This window comes from Grus americana, chromosome 1, assembly GCF_028858705.1.
Source record: "Grus americana isolate bGruAme1 chromosome 1, bGruAme1.mat, whole genome shotgun sequence".
In the NCBI taxonomy this organism is placed as follows: Eukaryota; Metazoa; Chordata; class Aves; order Gruiformes; family Gruidae; genus Grus; species Grus americana.
Window position 1 is genome coordinate 194,375,436 of NC_072852.1, and position 17,202 is coordinate 194,392,637.

The window sequence follows — 17,202 nt, forward strand, 5'->3', positions numbered from 1 at the left end:
CTGAACACTAACCAGCTGATAGATGAGCTTGGGTTTGAGAGCTTTGGGTCACATCTACTCAAGACGTGACAGGAACCTTGCTGTAAATGGCGATCTAATGCAAACTGATAAACTGCTCTAAAGTTTTGCTTCTGTTGGAATTAGGGGTGTTGGTTTCCAGCAACTAAGGTCAGACACGGAGCCATAGGATTCTCGAATCATTTTCTTCCGTGACTGAAGAAATGTCTGACAAAGGTTGTGGACAAACAGCCATACTCAACTCCATTGCATCTGAGCAACCAACTTTCTTTAAACTGTTCTTTTCCAAGAGTCATGGCATTTAACATTTATTCCAAAAGTAACAAATGCCTGGAAAATTTTCACTGAATAATAAAAAAATTGAGGATACCTGTTTTCTTTCCCTCAAACCTCTCTGATAGCCACAATGCAAGCTATGTCCTTGTATTTTATTTCCTGGGCAAGGTATAACTTCAAAAGTGTGAAGGTTAGACATTTTAAAATATGGAAGCAGCAAAATAAATCTTTAGTGTTTTGTAATGCTTAGTAAGCATTACAGCTCTGAGAGACACACACACATGGAAAAATGAGCTGTGTAGTAGGATCCTTTTGTTTTCACAGAAAGCATTTCTAATGGGTCCAGCAATTCTAGTGTTCCCCATTAGAAAAAATTTCTCCTCATAACAATTCTCTAGGTTCAGGTTTTGCTATTTAACTATTTAGGATCAGTTGCTAAGGATTAACTTTTGAGTTTTTGTGCTGTATCAGAGTGACACGGAGCTCCTCTCTGAAAGGCTCAGGACACAAGATAGATTCTGCGCCGTTTCTTTGTTTGCAAGCCAGGCACGCAAACACAGAGGAATGCTTCTGGCTGGAACATATGCTTAATCTAAGTTATTTGGGGCAATAAAGCTATCGAACAAAGCAGCCAGCTTCTGACCTTTTGCAACACAGGACTTTTTGTGGGACCATCATCAGACCATGCCACTGTTTCATGCTCTTGAACAACCTGCCGTGACACAACCTCTGCTCAGAGGAGATGACCACGGCACAAAACGACACAGCGCCTGTGTAGCCGTGACTGGCTGTGGTCAGAGATACCAGTTTCCACTTCCACAAGCACCAGAAAGATGAAACCCTTCACTGTTGCTCATGTTAGAACTGAACGCCTGATCTCTAGGCATGAGCCTCAACACCTTGCAGTTGAGTAACAACCACATTAACTGAAGGAAGTAATCACTGCATAAGCCTCTCCCTAAATATACTGGGACCACTAGAGGAGGACAAAGAGCTGTGTAGTGATAATGTCAACTACAGGGGCACCTTGCTAAGAAACAGGAGAGTTGCTTTAGCAAGCTTTTCAGCCGAAAACCATCCAGTCTCTGCCCTTCCTGTTCTCTGTATTAGATTCCATCCAGGCCAGCAAGTTGCTATGACAGACATGCACATAGAGATGCTGGTATTTACTGAGCGCTCAGCACGAGGCAAAAACAAATTAGTAATTTCCACCATGCTGTCAAGCCACAGCTGAAATGCAGCAACAGGAGGAGGCCGGAGCTGTGTATGAACGCAAAAGACACGCCAAAGCCGTCCCATGTATAATTCCACTGCACATAATGGCATTTGTCAATTGTGATTTTGGCTCTGTGTCTTTACGAAGGCAGAGCAGTAAGAAGGGCAAGTTCAAGGAAACAGATGGCCAAAAGGTTGCTTTATACGTGGGTATTATTAAGTGGATCTGAAACTGCTATTTCAGCCTTGGTGAAGTGTTGGCTTTTGATACGGGGTCTGAGAAGGTAATGGCTTTAGGCTTGTATTTGAAATTTGTTTATATTAGGTACATACCTGCCCTGGAATATTTCTTGGTTCCCAAAGACTGTTATATAAGGCTACTATGTAGGTCAGGACAAGTGGTTTTAAAGCAAAAGGACAAATTTTTCCCTGGTGTAATTCTTGTGATAACTAACGGCTTTACATCAGAGTGGACTTAAGCATCAATTCAATGGTGGTTTAAAATTAAGCATTATGACTGAACAGTTAAGAAGTTGCCCGGCCCACTCTGTGCAAGGCATAGGTCTGCCTGATGATTGCCATGCAGGTTTTTAGTATTATATTTAGTATAGCAAATTTATAAACAGGAAGGACAGACTGCAAAATGTGCAATGTTTAAAATTTGGTTTGGATGACTTCTACATGGAAATGTAAAAGGAAATGCTGAATTTATTTTTAAGCAAAGTTGATGAAAAATTCAGGTATTCCACAAACTACAGTTGATAATATATATATTTTTTTAATTACTTGAACAGTTACAGTTGACATTGTATAGTGCTTACTAGTAAATTTCATTTACTGGAATTCTTAGCTTACCAGGGGTGTAAAGATTTCTCCTTACTTTGAATTCAGTTTTTACTACAATATATGATTATATGTGATGTGTAATTAACACTAAGATAACACTTGATAGTGAGAAAAGCTTGCTTTTAAAACTCAGGAAAATTATCATCTGTAAGTATGACTGAAGTTATTAGATTGGTTAAATGGTTTTCAAGTCCATAATTATTAATTTCTTTTTAAATTGCCTCAATTCAGAGTCTAGCATAGAATCTTGCAGGTTTATCATGTAGAATATTAAGGATTCTTCCTTTGTAGAACTTAATACTGTGCTAGCTGCAGTCACCAGCAACTTGGTGGGGTTAGGATTAGTCTCTTAATGATGCATTCATAGCTGTATAGAAAATTATTTATTCCTGTAAATAATAAAAAAAAATAACCTCCACTTTTCACAGCATTTCAGAATCAAACAAATCCTCTGAGTAGCTGAGGAAATGGGAAGCTCAGGAACATTATAGTTCATAGAAACATAGAATTGTTTGGGATGGAAGGGACCTCAAAGATCATCTAGTTCCAACCCCCTGCCATGGGCAGGGACACCCTCCACTAGACCAGGTTGCCCAAAGCCCCATCCAACCTGGCCTTGAACACTTCCAGGGAGGGGGAATCCACAACCTCTCTGGGCAACCTGCTCCAGTGCCTCCGCACCCTCACAGGGAAGAATTTCTTCCTAATAGCTAATCTAAATCTACCATCTTCCAGCTTAAAGCCATTGCCCCTTGTCCTATCACTCCATGCCCTTGTAAACAGTCCCTCTCCAGCTTTCAAAATGTATATAGTTCTTTTAGCAAAGTCTTAAAACTACAACTTACTTGGATTGCTAATTAAGTCATTTATTATTTTTAAATTGTTTGTACTGAGTAGTGACAATGGGCCTCAGGCATGGAGTAGTGTCCTTTTGAGCACCGTACAGGCAGAATGGGAGTCCTTCCCTCACAAACCTTACAGCCTCACATTATCATCGACGTTTTTCATACAAAAAGGTGACTGTTAAAACATTTACATTTGTTTCGAATTCAGCATTCAACTAATTTGTCAGGAACTTATTTTCATGCGTGTTGGTCTATGAGCTGATTGGTGTCCAGGTTGCGGTCCCCATCCTGCCGTGTGCTCCTTGCTGTGCCCTTCATCCGTGCCGAGCTCGGCACCAGGAGGAGCTTAGGTTAGTGCTGCGGTTGTATGGAGAGGCTCTGTACCTGCTCGGGGTGCCAGAGCACTCAGCTGAGCTGTTAGCACTGCCTCAGCCAGCAGCAGGTCAGGGCTTCTTGGTATAGAAAAATGGGAGAGCGAGTGGCTAAGGCCCAGGGTGCGGGTGGTCCACTCCTGCCAAAGACAGAAGTTTTGATTTCCAGGGTCTTTGCCAGGCAAAGCAGGCACAAGGCCATCTCTGGCATCACTAGCAGACTGCTAGATATAGGCATCTGTTTGTTTTATAGACATATAGCACATAAAGTTAGCCCTGCTTTTCACACTCTTTCTTTTCTTGTCTGCTTACCAACACATTGTTGAAATCCTCAATTTACAGCTCTCTGGACTCTCATTTGGTAACAAAAATGTCAGATGAGTTTCCAAAGTTAAACTAAACTTCTCCTGCTATATATTTTCACCTATGTATGAGACAGATATAACTGATGAAGTACAGTCAATGGCTGGATGATGAATTGGAGAACGCAAAATATTCAGTAACATAAAGTACACCTATTCATTTATTTCTTTTGTTGCTGTGCTCCCCTTCTATGGCCCCATATCCTTGGAATTTTCTAAATGTAACAGCAACCATATAGGGATGATATCCAGAGTATTAAGCTACACATAGGTAAGTAACTAAGTGTATACAGAAATATTTGAGAGTGCCTCTAACTTGCTGTGATGTGTATATGGAACACTGATGTAAGCACAGTATATTGTGCTTCCTTAGGTCTTGATAGCATGTCTCCTGAGCACTGGGGAGGAAATACCTTTAATCTTCAACTGTTCATTTGCAATGGCTACGCTTTATTTGTACACAACACAATTTGGATGGGCACAGAGAAGTCCTTTCCAGTGGTTTTGTTCCTTTGGCTTTGATTGCTGAAGTCTGTGGCACACTGTCCTTGACAATATCAACTGAGGCCAAGTGGAGCGATGAAGTACTGCAGTTCTCTGCATAGGGCTGCGGGGTTGTCAAGTATGCATCGCTGTCCTTTGGAAACCACAGAGCCACCTCTGTTTACAGCGCTAGGCTTATTTCGTCATTATCCTTTTAGATGTTACAGAAAAGCAGCTCCTGGGTTTTGGCAGGAAACACTCCCCCACACCCACTTTAGACTCTTTCCTTCTCTTTGCCTCCTCTCCTGTGAGCAAAAACTTTGTGAAGAAAGCACGTTTGTTTGGGCCAGGAACAGAGGCAGCTGATACTCAGCTAGTTATTTTGATTGCTTGGCTGGTAGGGGTTGGGGGGACAGATAATGTCAAGATTTCCCCTGCATTCCAGATCTGTTTTCCTCCTACGGTTAGCAGGCAGCGAGTGTGACTTGTCCCACTCAGCTTTTCCCACAGTCGGTAAGACTTATCTGACAACGGAGTTAGTGTCAACTGTCCAAAACTAACTAGGAGATATCTTCCTTTCACCACTCCTGTGCTGTTATTGCTTATCAGTGTCACTCTCCAGCTTAAATGACTGGTTAATTTACAGACATACTGAGACAAATTCACTTCTCTTGCAGCTCCATTGAGTTCAGTGGAGTTACACTGGGAACAAGTTTGGCCGTAGGTGTCTGAAAAGCACAAGTGGTAGGAATGTGATACTAGCAGAAGCAAGAGCAGTGCGACAGTCAAAACAAAAAGGAAGCCCTGAGCTTTGGCAGGATTCCCATTTCAGATTTCTGGAGTGTGATCCAACAAGGTGTTCATGTTTTACAGCTGGTGCTGCAAGAGAAAAGTTGTTATTCAACAGCAAAACAATTCCAGTGTCTCCACATCAAAACGTAGCCCATGTTAAAAAAGAACAAAAGGAGAAATAAGCCATAGGATTTCAGAACACAAATTCTAGTGAGAATCATGAGGACTGTGCTTTTAAATCTGTTACAGACTTTAAAAAAGACTAGAGTGAAACTGAAACATACTCAACCTGAGATTTTCCAATGAGCCTACAATGCTTAAATACTGAAATCCCATTAAAATTCCACAGAAACAGGAAACAGGAGATGGAATTGATACCTCCAGCTTTACCTACAGTCTAAGATGGCTTTCTAAGCATCTCTTCTGTCAATGGGGGGAGAGAGGCATTTTCAGAGTGCAACATCTTCTTCAACTGGATCAAGTCCTCCTCCACAGGTCTGCTGTAGCACCTCTTCCAGGCAGCCGGTTTGGGGTGGAATGAGTCACCTTCTGAGGGACATTCCTCTCCATCCCAGCTTCCCACCTCCCTCAGTTCTCTTTTAACAATGGGTGCCTAAAATTCAAGGAATGGGAAACTTACACCTATTGCTTTTGAAATTCTATTAGCATTTCTGATTCACAGATTAAGTTAAAATTAATGAAGTGCAAACCCAAACACTTTAAAGTTATGTTTAACTCAGTTAATTCAGTTAACCTGGACTAGCAGTGCAAACAGCCACTTTGTTCATTGCTCTGCACACTTCTCTACAACCTGCACATACCCTACCCACTGCTTTTGTCTCTTGTCATCTTCTGGAGTCCTCTGTCTCTGTTCATTTTCTCTCCATTTCCTTCTTTGCAAAATACAGTTTTAGTTTTCCTCCTTACCACACTGCTCAGTTTCCTCTTAAAGGCACTGTCACTTCACAGGCTGGTTACCCCTCCTTCCTTCCTTCCTTCCTTCCTTCCTTCCTCCCTCCCTCCCTCCCTCCCTCCCTCCCTCCCTTCTTCCCTTCCTTCTGCCTCTTCTGTTGCCTCCACCCTGTACCTCTTTGTTCTCCAGATCTTCTTAGTCCTCTCTGGTTCTCAGTGAAATGGGCAAACAGCTCCAGCAGCTCTCTAAACCCATGCATAATACTCCCTCTTTACCCTTGCAATCAAAACAACATCTCACTTTTCCTTCTGCTGATTAATGGACCTATCATGATCTATCATGACATCACCCATGGGTTATGTCTCCTTGACTGACTGACTGAGTATTAGCCAACTTTCTGGGTAGTAAGAAGCAAGGTTTAAAAACTGAGGACCAAAACCTGAACTTCCAGATTCCTGTCTATGCCTTTAAATATATCACCTGATTTTCAGAAAGGATTTCAGAAGTGGCTGATGAGTGGTAACCACTTCTGAAAATCAGACAGTGACTTAGGGTGTAAGACTTAGGGGCATAGCTGTTAAAAGAATGGATTTTTTTGTGTCTGGGCAGAGTATTTCCAGACTTAATGCCTGAATGTGAGTGCATTCTGGAGTCCTCTTAGCAAATAAGAGATGAAGCACTGTCAGAAATGGAGCTAAAAGTGGAAGTGTTGGAATACACTCATCAGGTTCAGCTGTCTAAGGCAGCTAGAGTGATACCCATATTTAAAGATGAAAAGAAGTCATTGTGGGCAGCAAAAATAATTACAGCTTCCTATATTAATTATTTGAAAAAACCAAAGCAAGCTACAATACACCCAGATGAGAATACAGATGTAGGAACCAGTATGGCTCTGTAAAAGAAAAGAGAAACAGCTTTTGCAGAGGAAAACAGGAAGAGATAAAACTTATCTAGGCTTTCCAAACTAATATTCCAGAGATCTTCAAAACAGAAAGGAAATAACGTGAGAAATCAGCATGGGAAGGAAATTTTGGTCATAGAACATAAACTTCATAAAAGATCCAAAGACACTCAAATTAAACTTGTCAGTTTTCAGAATGAAGAGAGGCTAATAATAGGTTACCTAAAAGATTTTTACTAGGACAAGTATCATTTAAAGCTTCATTATCTTGACAAGTGAGTGAACAGATGGCAAAATCTGTAGCAAACTTGAGATTTCCTAGGGTACTAAAGATTAGAAAGATTTCTGAGAACCAAATTCGAATCACCAAAGCGAGGTGATTTGACAACCTCAAAGCAGATGGGATTTCAATTTACCTAAGTGTGAGGTAATGCTTAGGAATGATCTGAAGCATTCACTGATACTGCCTGCTTAATGAAGTGTTACCAGTTCAGAAAAATACCTAGGCAACATTATGGACAGCTTAATTAAAACAGCTCAGTGAAAACAGCTGTTCAATTTACAGCGCTAGTCATGAAAGCAAATAAAATGCTAATTTATATGAACCATAAAGAACAGCATTGATATTATTATAATGTCATCATATAAATTTGGGGAACTATATCACAGTGACGTCCAGCATTGTCAACCTTACAAAACTGTCTACAAAAAGAAACATTCAGAGAAGTCAGTGAAGGATGATATGCAGGGAAGATACAATCATTTTACTTAACTAATGAAAAAAGTGTTGCGGCACTGAATTCCTACTCGCCTTTAAGTCCTAGGGATATCCAATGAACACAAGATAACAGAACAAGTAGCACCCTCATGTGCTGGAACCTGTTTTCCCAATTAATGAGGATCATCAAATCGGCAAGAAATGGAGGGCTTTATGCTCACATAGTCTTAAGAAGCTTGGTGGGAGTAAATAGGGAAAGGGACGTACACACACTGGATGAAAATTTTCAGTGAAGCATATGGGAATTTTTACAATTACTTCAGCAAGTCAAGAACTTCACCATTACTGCGATTGTCACTAGTGTTTGGTCTAAATTGTGGGGGGTTTTTTAATGTTCTTGTAGGAAGGGAGGCTGTCCCTGGTGATTGTTGAGAAGACCTTGAGTTTGATCAACTCTGCAATAAAAGGGTAATTTATACCTGTACAAAGTAGAGTAAGAGCCTACTGTTACTTTCTAGTAGTACATACAACCCACTTTGCATTTATCCTGCCCAGCTGTAAAAGAAGAGCTATTGGACAGAAGGGGGGGTGGATAAATCCAAATCTATTTAAGTCTTATAGGAAGATAATGTTTTCCAGATGAAATGGTATTCTTTATGATTTGACTGACAGCAACGAACTACTTTAGCTCACTGCAAAACCGTTTAGCAACATTTCAGAATAGAAATTGGGAACAGCATCCAATTTGAGGCATAAGACTAGGTTTTGGTTTTCATATTTACTTCTTACACTTTTTTCCCCTTTAGTGGTGACATTCACTAAAATATTTTTAAGACCTGAACTCTGAAACTATGTATCTGATAATTTTGATCAAATTAACATCAAGGATTACTTAGTATAAATATTCTCTGTCAGGTAAATTAACTGATCTTCTGTCTCAAAAACTAACACTGTGTAAGATCCTGCTGAGTTATAATCCCTTTAGCACCTACTCTCCAAGCAATTTCCATGGGTTTTTGTAATGTAAAAGATTCAAAAAATTTCCCTGAAATGTAGAACAATCTCAGGTAATTACTACTGAACAGATTTATGTCAGCACAAAATGACAAAAAGCTGTTGAAGTGAGTCTACATGACAGTAGTGTAAGCAAACAATATGAACAACATCTGTACCTGCGGCTGTTGAAGTGAGTCTGCATGACAGTAGTGCAAGTAAACAATATGAACGACATCTGTACCTGCGGCACCGTAAAGGTGTCCCGACATCATCCATAGGCACTAATCTCACTAGAAACCATTGCAACACTGAAAATGAACTTTGGAACCAGCAATACATACAAGCAAAATAACTTTTTCTTGCCTTCTCGCACTGTCCTGAATGCATATCTCCCTCATTTGCATGGCATTTAATTGAAGTCAAGGGGAATTGTGTTTGTGGAGGCTTAAAAAAGGGTCTATTAATAAGAAGAGGGGGAGTCGGGCCAGCTAGAATACAGTGCTCCAAGGGAGTACAAGGGGGAGGTGAAGCCTGCTCTTTTCTTTCCGGAATCAAATTTTCAAGTAATATTAAATAAAAAAGATGGCCCTTTCTGGAAAGCGAGTGGCGGCATTATCAGTAGAGAGCTGTGGCTGTGACCTCTGTCATCATTCTGGTCACATCACTCTACGCAGCAGCAGGTGATGGGGAAACACCTCCTCAAGCTCTCTCTGCCCTTGGTATGCTGGGCCAGCCACGGAGCAGTCCCTGCTATTGCCTTTCTGGGAATTAAGTTGCTTTACCAAGTACTGCTTTCAATCCCGAAAGAGAAAAGAAAAATATCTTACTGTTTTCTAGCTTTCTCCCATGGTGTTTGATGTTGCTATTTATAGAACAGTAATTTAATGTCACTATTAAAATTCAGTTCTGTGAAAAGCAAATGGGTGCATAGCATAGATTTTTTGCCTTTTGCATGCAGAGGTTGAAGTCTGTTTGGAAGACCACAATAAGTTGTGCTTTGCCTGGTGGACTATTTCATTTCTTACAGTCGAATTCTTTTACGTAGACTACAATTATACAGCAGCACATCAGTGCTCTCATAAAGTCTGCTGCCTACTATGCAGGGTGGCACCTTATAACTTATCTCTGCGCATATATGTCCACATAAAAATATAACATAGCTTTGTTTCCAAGATACTGAATCTTGAATGAAATTATGTGATTATGCAAACCCCCTCAACCTACATGCAAAAGGCAGGAGGAGCGTAAGCAAAACTAAGGTGAAGAAGCTACAAGTTTGGTGTCCCAAGTACTTTTTAGACTTGCAGTTTTCAGCTATGCTTTTGCCTACCTGATTATATGAAGCCATTACTGAAGAAATATTGAACTTCTTTTGATAACTTTTTTTTCTCCAAAGCTTTCTGTAATGGTTTCAAGGGCAGTGCTACAGGCCTGTTCATGTTTCAACCAAAAAAAGTAAAACTCTCAGTGACTCACAGTAAACTGTTCTCTGCGCAGCTCTAAAAGCTAAAACTGCAGTTGTTAGTGCTGACTTGTTAATATAACACAGACATTGACATTTCCTGGTTACTGTAAACACTGAAATGCTTTTGGAGTTAATGGAATACAGGTGCTGCCTGATGCTACCAAAATGTTCTCACAGAAACAGAGACATTTTTGGATAGAAAGAGCTGCAGATCCACCTAGTCCAGCCCCTTCTTCACAGCATGAATATCCTGCTTCTCAGTGGGAATACTCAGATATGTTAAATGTCATGAAACGAGCATTCTTCCTAAGCTTAAGCTCCTTTATACTAGCAGGAATGGCCGTACCACTTAGCTTGCTGAACAGAGAGGTCTGCAATGCCAGAGCAGGGTGATGGAGTGGGCTTAGGCAGGCTCTGAGCCGGCTGGGAAACCTTCCCAGTGGGGCTGTGGGAAATGATGCTTACAATCGAATCGCCACCAGCCTTCACTTCGAATGAGACTCAGACAATACTGTGAACAGCCGATTGGCCCTTCTTTGCTGTGGAAGCAAGAAGAAATGTAAAATCAGCTTTAATGATTCAAGATCCTCTAGAACTTTTTAGGTTAGTAGGGCTTGGCTTGGATCTCAGCCCAATTTTGATTCTTGTCATTATAATCTGCCTACCTGAAATTCTATCCCCTATTGCAACTGGCCACGATATTCTTTATTTCCTGTCCAAAAATGTTAGTATCATTGCATTTCAATTCTACCAAATATATATTTTAAAAATCTGTTAAATAAGTTAAAACAGTAGCTGTGTGACCAGTAATGAAGGAAGCTCTGCAAAAATCCACAGCTTGCAATATATAGGTACTTGGCAATATGCTCCCATCAGTCAGTAGCCTGATTACTAGTAAAGCGTGTGCACATGAGTATTTGCGTGTCTGAAGCAAGTTCTTACTCTTATAAGTAAATTGGTTTTGGGAACAATTCCGTTGCATTGTTGTTAGAACCTGTTGTCAAGATTGATCATGTTTTCCTGTGTAATCCAGGAGAGTTATAAAAAAAAAAAAAAAGAACAAGCTCCCAGGTCTCTGAACCAATATCCAGATACAGTGTGTGCTAAATTGCCACTGACTGCTGCAAGGCTTTTTTACAAAATGTTCCAATTATTTCTCCTGTGATGGTAATAACAGTTGGAAGTTTGGAAAAAAAAAAAATCTTGGTTTAGACAAGGTCCCAATACAATATTAAGGAAATGAGTACTTTGAGAGCAAAGTAAGATGTAGTTTAGAATAATGTATTTTTGTCAAGCAACTAAAAAGGATGGGAAAAATCAGACACCAGAAGCTGGAATGAGAAGAACAGGGGCAATATTCTGTGCTGAGACATTTCTTGTTTCAACATAGCTGCTCATTTTTTCAAGGGCATTAATCACCTCAAAATTTCAAGTTCTGCTTCAGTAAAAAACCACTGTATCTACACTTATAAAATGTATTCCACTTTCCCAGTTGCTTAATCATTGAAGAATTGACTATTTCTACAGTGACTGCCTTTGCCCGGCCCAAGCTTTCATATCTGCAACATACTACATTTTAAAGATGTCCACAGAGCATCTTAGGAAAGGAAGTGAAAGTTTATTGGCACATGGTTTATTTTGTCCATTCTTCTCCTCTGCTATCTGAGAAATGTGCAAGGGCTTTTGTGGTTGCGGTTCTTCAGAATTTCAGCTTAAGTATCAGCTTTGTTGCCTACTGTTCAGTAGAAGCGCTCTGTTTACTCAGACAGTAATCCATCCAGTGATCATCTGTGCCGCCGTTAGCTCCCTGTCCCCTTTTTCACCATTCTCATAGAACAGAGTATCCTCCTACCTGTCACACAGGGCCTTCACCTGGAGCTCCTTGTTCTCCTGTGTCAACTTAGGCTGAGTTGAGGAGACAAGACTGGAGAAGTAGAAGGGTTATTAAAAAATAATCTGCAAGAGCTAGATACAACTAGGATGTGAGATGGAGAGAAAAGTCCAAGTTAAGATTGGCCAGAATGTGAAAATCCTGCTCCGTGGTAAAACCAGAAAAATAGCAGTTATTTTCCAGAAAAACTGACATTTGCTTTAATTTTATTCTGTAAGAAATGATGTTTTTGTCAGAAGGAGCTTTCCAGGTGAAGATTCGTGGTTGGAAAAACTTGCATCCCATACTTGTCATCTCATCTTTCTTCTCACTTACTCTGCCTTGATAGACACAGTCTGGTCTACTTCAGTGCGTCCCAAATGCAAATACTCTGGCAGTTCTCTGCCGTCGCTATTCACTGCAGTTCATCCTGCCTTTGTGTTGCATCAAGTGGTGGCTACTCGGCTGAAGGCCCTTCCTTTCCCTCTCTATCATTTGTTCGATATTAAAAGCTTGATTCCCGCAGTCTGTCTGTACAGGATGCCAGCTTTTGTTGTCTACTCATTATGTTTTCAAATACACATCTGCATGTTTTCTCTAAAACCGCCCCTCACTCTTGGGAGCTGGTCCTCTGAATATATACAGACCCCGCATTAACCTCCTTGGAGACCCTCTTGCTAACTTGCTGTGCGTCAGTGCCTGCAGAAGCTAATTCTGGTGTGCTAACACCAGTAGTTACGACACTGGCCAGTATTGTTTTATTGTTCTCTTGTACTCCACCCTTCCTACCCCAACTGGCTCTTTGCTCCACTGGTGTCTTGTTTTATATTTAGTTTGTAATCTCCTGAGGACAAAGATCCATCCAGTTTCTGGTTCTAAGTACTTTGATAATACAGTTTATTATTAATAATAATAAAGTACCATCCTTTGTCCTATGAACAGGAGAAAAGCTTGATTCCCCCGCATCCCCTCCATGCTAGTTTTAGGAAGGGAGAGGGAGCACAGTCAAACAGCAGATACTTTGTTACTGTAGTCTGCATCTGAGCACACTTAGAGCCTTTTCACAGTGCAGACTGCAAGAAGTCCCGTTTATTTCAGCATTAATCACCGCGAACAAAAGTGAAAGAATTTGGCCCCGGCTAATGAAAGCCATCAGCGCTCTGCTGTTGGCAAAGTGCAGAGTGATCCTTTCCCAGAGCTTCAGAAGGCTGAAATGGAGAAGGTGCCAATCTCTTGATAAACCGGGAAAGAGTGAAACTGCTTTATAATTGATCCTCATTAAAGCTACCTTAAAATGATGATAATTTGCATATGTAAATAACAAGCAAGGAGAGAGCGCCAGGGAACAAGCTGGAACATTTTGTCCTTGTTCAGAATGATTCTTATTTTTCTCTATCCAAAATGTTTGTTTGTTTACTTAGATGTCAAAGAGGACACCTACTCATATGCCCTCGGTACTTTTCACATAACTTCAACCCCAGAATTAGTATGCAATTCACTGCACTCTGCTATTAGGAAAACAAGCAATGGAAAACCTCAAATCTTTTCTTTCTTTCCAGTGGTAACCCAGACTTACAACATCACACACAGGACATTTAGCCTGTGACAGAAAACAAATTCCAGAGCTCTAGGACCCCCAAAGAGATAAGGATCATTGCCAAAGTTATAAATATTACTTGATGTATTTATATCTAGGCTGTCTGAGCTACTATTTGAAGCTACAAAAGCACAGCGACACCATTCTGAGTATCGTAAACTTAAAGAAGCTTCATTAATTTACAGTCAGTTCCCAAAGAATTAGATGTATTATAAAATTTGGTATTACACTGATTCGCATCAGCTTCCGTCAGTGATCCTGCAGTGCTAATTGATTTCTTCTTTTGCTTTATTATTGCTTTTTAAGAGATACAAGTATATGGAGCTTGTGTCCACTAAACAGCACGCAGTGACCAAGGATATGCTCTTCTCATATTTTCCTCTGCAAGATGTACCCTGTTTTGTTCTTCTACAAGGAGAAAACTGTTGTGAAGTGGATAAAGTACCAAAAATCCTGACTCATCATAATTAAAGACTAGAGGTAAAAAAGGAAAGAAGTTGTACTTTTCTCGTAGTCTTTCGGTAGTTTACAAACGGCAAACCAAGATGTAGTCATTTTTCTCTTTCCTTAGGCCTGATTCTCTTCTTACCAGATGCATGGAAGGTTTTACAGTGACTTTATTAGGACTAGATCAGGCTGCATAATGGAATCTGTAACAAATTAAAAACACACTGCTAATTAGAGGCCAGATTATTATGTAGTATCAATTAACTTGGCGTTTAATTACCATGGTGATTGGGAGGAACTATAAATTGCTAAATATATAATTAGAACATCAGACTTCTGTGCCACAATGGCATCAGAGCATGGGTATAATTAGCCCAGATTTTCCCCCAACGTTTTACATGCTTGCAAGATTTTAAGACAGACAAATGCCACTTTCATTCCTGCCAATATTCTGCTATCAATGAGAAAAGACAAATATCATAGTTCAGCTTCTTTTAAGGCAATTACTCTGAAGAGAACCATTTTGGTGTGATTAGTATCAAGCAGAAAAACTGCTTTCTGTGGAAAATGTGCTTTCCTTTTCTTTCCCCCAGAAATGTTATCCGTCTTGTTCAGGATTTCAAAATGTTTCAAGCTGTAGACAAGAGCACTGATCAGTTGGCTACTTACGCACTTAACCAAGAGAGGAAAATGCGTGGAGGGAGGCCAGAACTTTACCACTTAGTCGTGCTTTCTACCATCCTAAAAGGAAGTGAAGCATCTTTGGCCTATGAATGATCCCTAGAACATACCTTTCTTCAAGCAGGTTGTATAGAACAGCTGTTATTGTAACTGCTACTACTAGGTGTAATACATCAAAAATACTTGTGTTGGTAACTTGACTTCTGAACAGTTGGCTATGATTAAAGGCATAAAATAGGAATGGGCCAGTTGCTGCATGAGATATTTTCTCATTACTCAGAGAAAAGTATGGTATCTGATCTTGCTGCTGGATTCAGTTTTCCACAGTAAAGGCAAGTACGTGAAATTAGTAAGATTTTTGTCAGTGTCTGCCACAGAGCTTGGTCTAGGCTTGCCAGTTCTGTTCTGCTGCTGATTGTGAAATCCAGCAGTATCGCTGGAGTTTATCTTAGTAACCTGTGGTGAGATAAGATGGTATTAGCAATTGCTAGTATCTCATTGCTAATTAGCTGCATTTGGTAAACCTGGAAGTCTAGGGACATTTTTTATAAAGTAACCTCTTAAAAAATGATATAAAAGGGAAAAGAGTATCTTTTGTTGTATCACTACATTCCAGCAGTCACAGAAAGCAATTGAAGAAAGGGAGATCTGTCTTTGAGACCGGCCGGACACAGTAAGCGAGCGCATTCAAGCGTGGCTGCCAGAAGAGCACTGCTGAAGGTTACGGTACTGGCTGACACGAACTGGTGTTTGTGGGTAGCGACACAACGGTATGATACAAAACCTTCAAAACTGATTTTATGATTTCACCTTTAGACTGCATGTCACTGCTGATCTTTATAGGGCAGCTAAGTACAATGTCAGAAATTTATTTCTCATCTCTACGTGGTTCCTAGCGGATAGGAGCCTGTGGCAGAAAACAGGCAACATAGGTCTTATGTACTGGTAATGGCTGTGTTGGTAGGGAATTAAATAAAGTGAGGCAGAGGTCAGAGGCAGATTTACGGGGTGGAGGAGCTGATTGTAGGAACTGTAATCCTCTCTTCTTCCATTAACATCAGCAGGTGTTTGCTCTGGATCATGCGATGTGGGAGTATTTACATAATTATGCTGTCCCCCTTCCAGATCTTGGGTGCATCCCTCCCTGGAAGGCATCCCTTTTCTCATAGATTTTGTCCAGTCATTTGGAGGAAGGACACTGTAGCTGGAGTTGCGGAGGAGGAGTGACATACAACATCTTCACAAGTTCTGGGCAAGCACATCGTCTCCACTATATCAGATAAAGTACAGTAGTTTAAGATGAACCTTTTAAGAACAGGGACAATGGAAAACAAATTCACATCAGAGAATAAGCAGAAGATGTTATTAAAACCAAGTGGTAACATGGAATACATCTGTTTGTTCGCTTTTAGCTTCTATGGATATTGCTGACCTTGCAGTTACAGTTTTAATTTAAACAAGATGGGGATATCGATAACATTTAACGTGACTGCTTTACCAGGGTATTCAGCTCTTTCAGTGTATGGCACTCGCTTTCAGGAATATCAGCCTCGTCATTGCACATCATGCAATTTACTCTGCAAAAAGAGTAAGCAATAAGTAATGGTTTGTGACTAAATGAAATGAAGCCTCTGTTGTCCCTCTCAGCTGTCGGACTCGCTGCTGCCAGTCGTGCTGGGAACCATCCACTCCACGGGCGGCCAGGATAGGGAAGGGGCCAGTTACAACAGCATTTCCGAGATCCCAGAGGGAGCAGAGACCCAAAATTGGTTTCCTAAATGGGATAAGGGCCCTGATGTTGCTCTCTGGCTCATCTAGGGATGGAAGAATTGGGATTCTAGTCTGTAAGTGTTTGCAAAAAGTGGCTGACAGGATTTACTTCTGAGATCTTTTAGGAGTGTAAGAGCTTGTTCAAGGAGACGATGCAGGGGAGTGGAAGGGATGAAGTGGGGGGAGGGAGGTGGGAGGTAAGTGGGTGGAACGCAGAGAAAGTGGGACAGAAATGGGAGAGGCCGTGTTGTGAGGACAGTGGCTTGAGCTCGGGTGGAGAGTTGATAAACAGAGACCTCGGAAAAAACAATTTTCTCTTGGCAAAAGTCGCGGCGTGGGTGAAGCACCCATTGCTGCTTCCCAAGAAAAAGGCAGCCCGCTGCGAGCCAGGTTTTCTGTCACCTCGTGGTGGCTGACCTCGCCCTGGAGCGGCGGATGCCGGCTCTTCGCAGCGGGGCTCCGGCAGAGCGGGGCGGCGGGGCTGGGGTGGCGGCAGGCGGCTGCCGGTCGCTGTCCAGGGAGCACGAAGCCTGGCCGGCGCTGGTGGCCCTGGGCGGGCTGAGGCGGGCAGCGGGAGGCGGCGAGCGGCAGCCCAGGGCTGGGCGCTGAGAGCAGAGCGGCCAGGAGTGCTTGGCC

At 41.3% G+C, this 17,202-nt stretch overlaps 1 protein-coding gene across 4 annotated transcripts in view; it reads left to right on the forward strand.

Moving 5' to 3' along the window:
- STARD13 (StAR related lipid transfer domain containing 13) overlaps nucleotides 1-17,202 on the forward strand; it is a 304,337-nt gene that overhangs the window by 138,921 nt on the left and 148,214 nt on the right. The window lies entirely within an intron of this gene.